This window comes from Dendropsophus ebraccatus, chromosome 5, assembly GCF_027789765.1.
Source record: "Dendropsophus ebraccatus isolate aDenEbr1 chromosome 5, aDenEbr1.pat, whole genome shotgun sequence".
Classification (NCBI taxonomy): Eukaryota; Metazoa; Chordata; class Amphibia; order Anura; family Hylidae; genus Dendropsophus; species Dendropsophus ebraccatus.
Window position 1 is genome coordinate 37,743,315 of NC_091458.1, and position 4,989 is coordinate 37,748,303.

Here is a 4,989-nt window from a genome sequence, read left to right on the forward strand (position 1 = left end):
CTGCAACATGGTTAGGTAAAGTATGGTGTTTAAACAAGGGCTGCAAGGAGATCGGTAACAATGTCCCTGCAGCCCTCGCTAAACGATTATCGGGCCCTGGAATAGGCCCAGTAAACGAGCTCCGATCCAGCAGATGGGCGCTCGTTTACATTATTGATCGGGCCCACATCAGCCTGTGGAATAGGACCCTAAGTGACATTGTAATGATCACATGATGCTCCATAAGATGCCATGTCATTGATGAGATCTCCACCTCCCAGGGAGAAAAAAAGGAGAGAGGATTGAGGGTGGAGCTTCTGATCACAAATGTTGGGGACCTAAGCAAAAATGAGTACAAACTGGGTGCCTTATATGTGCCATATTACCTGTTGAGTATTCAATAACCAGCATTCAATGTTTGTTAGAGTGGCGTGTCCACATACATAGGGAACTGCACCGGAAGAAGAGAGTGCTATACATTGTAGAAGTTACTGCAGCTCAGCTCTAATTAAAGGGGAACTCCATCCAAATCTACCGGGCTCCAGTTTCACCAGGCTTCCTACACTGTCATGTCCTGGCAGGAAGTACCTGCTCAGCCAGTCAGTTACTAAATTGGTGTTGCATCCCAGTCACTGACTGGCTGAGTGAGCATTTCTAAGCTGGTATGTGATGTAGCTGTAGGGGGGAGAGCTGCAGGAGGACGGCGGCTATCAGAAAGCTGGTGATGCTGCGATGGGAGAGCATGGGGGACAGATATTTATAGATTCTTCATTGTGTTCCCCCCACCCCCCTCCTACACATAGCACTTGTTAAACCCCACTCTGATGACTGTATTTTGTCCTCAGCTATCTGTGACTAGAGACAGATTTCCCCTGACAACCAACAGTGGACATCAGATTGCATACAACTAAAACACCTAGTGGGCAAGATTTAGGGGGGCATTTATTAAGTCCGGCGTTTTTTACGCCGGACTTATAAATGCCCCCGCAGCTCCGGAGCTACGGAGATTTATGTAGAGGCGGACTGCCTCTACATAAATCCCGTGCGCGCCGGTGTGCACCGCCGAAAACCTACGCCAGCTGAGGACTGGAGTAGGTTTTCAGCGTACATTTGGGCGAAACGGATGGTAAATCGCGCGGACTCTGAGTCCGCGCCCTCCGTTCCGCCCACTACACGCCCCCTTTCCGCCCCCCTGGCGTACTCGGCGGAAAGTGCCGATTTGCGAATATTTTATACGCAAATCGGCCATTTGCGAATAAAAAAATACGCAAATCGGCACTTTCCGCCGAAAATCATCCGTTCGCCGGATGATACATGTGGCCCTTACAGTTCTTTTTTTCTAAGGTCATTAATCATTTTTAGTTAATAAAGGGATTTACATAGATATTAGCAACAGCGTAACTATGAGTATTGCAGAGGTTGTTATTGCAACCAGACTCCATTGTCCAAGGGGGCTCCCCCCACATAATGCACAAAACTAGCAAGGGCCTCCATCCCCTCCAGCTGATTCAAGGAATCAGAGCGGTTCCCAGCAGTCCCAGGATTCAACTGTATCAGCGTCTTTAAGACGTCAATACAGCAAAACAGTGTGGCACCAGGGATACGTGAGTACTCTAAGGAGAACTGCTGCACAGTTTGTAAGGGGGCAGAGGCACAGTGGCGCAATACATTTGGGGGCACAGTGACCCTGTTTATGGGGACAGTCTTACAGTTTATAAATGGGGTAGTGACACTTTTTTAGGGGACAGTAGTACTTACAAAGGGGTCAGGGGCACTGAATGGGGACAGTGGCACAGTTCATTCAAGTGCACAGTTATTACAGGGGCACAGTGGCAGTTTATGGGCACAATGTTAAAGTTCATAAATGGGACAGTGGCACAGTTTTTCTGTGGGGACAGTTATACAGTTCATTATTTATAGTTTTCTAACACCAAACTTTCCTATTTTCTTGGGACAGCGCTGGCATCATAGTGAGTACAGCCCTTTGTAGTGTGCCAGTACAGTAGTCCACTAAGTCTTTATACCACCTGGGTATCAGATGTCCCACAAAGGGGATGAAGGTGTAATTTGTGTTTCTCCCACTAGGTGTCTCACTTTCCCCCTAGCTAAAACTGTCTGCATGAGCACATTTGAAAGGAATGGGGTAACTTGTTTTAATGTTGTTCGCTGTTTCTGACTAATCAGAGGTGCAGGTGCCACACAATTCTCTCAGACAACTACACTTCTTCCCTCTCCTTTCTCCGCACAGTTCCACCATTAGGAGTTAGACCCAGTCACTCCTATATAAACCCAGGTAGCCCTCTGGGATTGGTTAGTTGGTTGGTGTTGGAGGGACTAAGATACAAAAAGAGCCAGGAGAGATTTTCTATGGGAACAGCCTACCTGAAGAAGCACTGCTAAAATCTACAGGAAGGGTCACCGTCCTCTAGGGTACACCTTGTCCATGCCAGGGATCCTTTGTTACAAGTCAGGATAGTTACCAAAGCATACGTAGACACAGCCAATAGCAGGTGCGCCCCTACTGGCCACAACACAGTGTAACAGCGCTCTCTTTCCGTTTCTATTATATATCAGGGTATTTAGTAGGGAGCACGGCATGTGGCAGTATTATCTGTAGGGAGCACAGCATGTGGCAGTATTATATGTAGGGAGCACAGCGTGTGGCAGTATTATATGTAGGGAGCACGGCATGTGGCAGTATTATATGTAGGGAGCACAGCATGTGGCAGTATTATATGTAGGGAGCACAGCGTGTGGCAGTATTATATGTAGGGAGCACAGCGTGTGGCAGTATTATATGTAGGGAGCACAGCGTATGGCAGTATTATATGTAGGGAGCACGGCATGTGGCAGTATTATATGTAGGGAGCACAGCGGGTGGCTGTATTATATGTAGGGAGCACAGCGTGTGGCAGTATTATATGTAGGGAGCACGGCATGTGGCAGTATTATATGTAGGGAGCACAGCATGTGGCAGTATTATATGTAGGGAGCACAGCGTGTGGCAGTATTATATGTAGGGAGCACAGCGTGTGGCAGTATTATATGTAGGGAGCACAGCATGTGGCAGTATTATATGTAGGGAGCACAGCGTGTGGCAGTATTATATGTAGGGAGCACAGCGTGTGGCAGTATTATATGTAGGGAGCACAGCGTATGGCAGTATTATATGTAGGGAGCACGGCATGTGGCAGTATTATATGTAGGGAGCACAGCGGGTGGCTGTATTATATGTAGGGAGCACAGCGAGTGGCTGTATTATATGTAGGGAGCACAGCGTGTGGCAGTATTATATGTAGGGAGCACAGCGTGTGGCAGTATTATATGTTGGGAGCACAGCGTGTGGCAGTATTATATGTAGGGAGCACAGCGGGTGGCAGTATTATATGTAGGGAGCACAGCGGGTGGCAGTATTATATGTAGGGAGCACAGCGTGTGGCAGTATTATATGTAGGGAGCACAGCGTGTGGCAGTATTATATGTAGGGAGCACAGCGGGTGGCAGTATTATATGTAGGGAGCACAGCGGGTGGTAGTATTATATGTAGGGAGCACAGCGTGTGGCAGTATTAAATGTAGGGAGCACAGCGTGTGGCAGTATTATATGTAGGGAGCACAGCGTGTGGCAGTATTATATGTAGGGAGCACAGCGGGTGGCAGTATTATATGTAGGGAGAACAGCGGGTGGCAGTATTATATGTAGGGAGCACAGCATGTGGCAGTATTATATGTAGGGAGCACAGCGGGTGGCAGTATTATATGTTGGGAGCACAGCATGTGGCAGTATTATATGTTGGGAGCACAGCATGTGGCAGTATTATATGTAGGGAGCAAAGCGGGTGGCAGTATTATATGTAGGGAGCACAGCGTGTGGCAGTATTACATGTAGGGAGCACAGCGGGTGGCTGTATTATATGTAGGGAGCACAGCGTGTGGCAGTATTAAATGTAGGGAGCACAGCGTGTGGCAGTATTATATGTAGGGAGCACAGCGTGTGGCAGTATTATATGTAGGGAGCACAGCGGGTGGCAGTATTATATGTAGGGAGAACAGCGGGTGGCAGTATTATATGTAGGGAGCACAGCATGTGGCAGTATTATATGTAGGGAGCACAGCGGGTGGCAGTATTATATGTTGGGAGCACAGCATGTGGCAGTATTATATGTTGGGAGCACAGCATGTGGCAGTATTATATGTAGGGAGCAAAGCGGGTGGCAGTATTACATGTAGGGAGCACAGCGGGTGGCAGTATTACATGTAGGGAGCACAGCGGGTGGCTGTATTATATGTAGGGAGCACAGCGGGTGGCAGTATTTTATGTAGGGAGCACAGCGGGTGGCAGTATTATATGTAGGGAGCACAGCGTGTGGCAGTATTATGTGTAGGGAGCACAGTGGGTGGCTGTATTATATGTAGGGAGCACAGCGGGTGGCAGTATTATATGTAGGGAGCACAGCGTGTGGCAGTATTATGTGTAGGGAGCACAGTGGGTGGCTGTATTATATGTAGGGAGCACAGCGGGTGGCAGTATTTTATGTAGGGAGCACAGCGGGTGGCAGTATTATATGTAGGGAGCACAGCGTGTGGCAGTATTATGTGTAGGGAGCACAGTGGGTGGCTGTATTATATGTAGGGAGCACAGCATGTGGCAGTATTATATGTAGGGAGCACAGCGGGTGGCGGTATTTAAAGGGGAATAATCAGCAGGTTTTTGTGGTATTTGTGGCATAGTATTACCACCTCATTTAGGGGCACAGTAGGGTGGCATAGTATATAACCATTGGTACCTTATTGACACGTTTTTGTCCGTGAGGCCGCAGTGCGTTGCTAACGTGTCTGAGCGTTTCTACGCAACACCACGCGCCTACGTAGACACAGCCAATAGCAGGTGCGCCCCTACTGGCCACAACACAGTATAACAGCGCTCTCTTGCCGTTTCTATTACATATCAGAAACGCCCCATGCTAACCACACCCCCTTCACGTCACGCGCACTCAGCAGTCTCCACGCC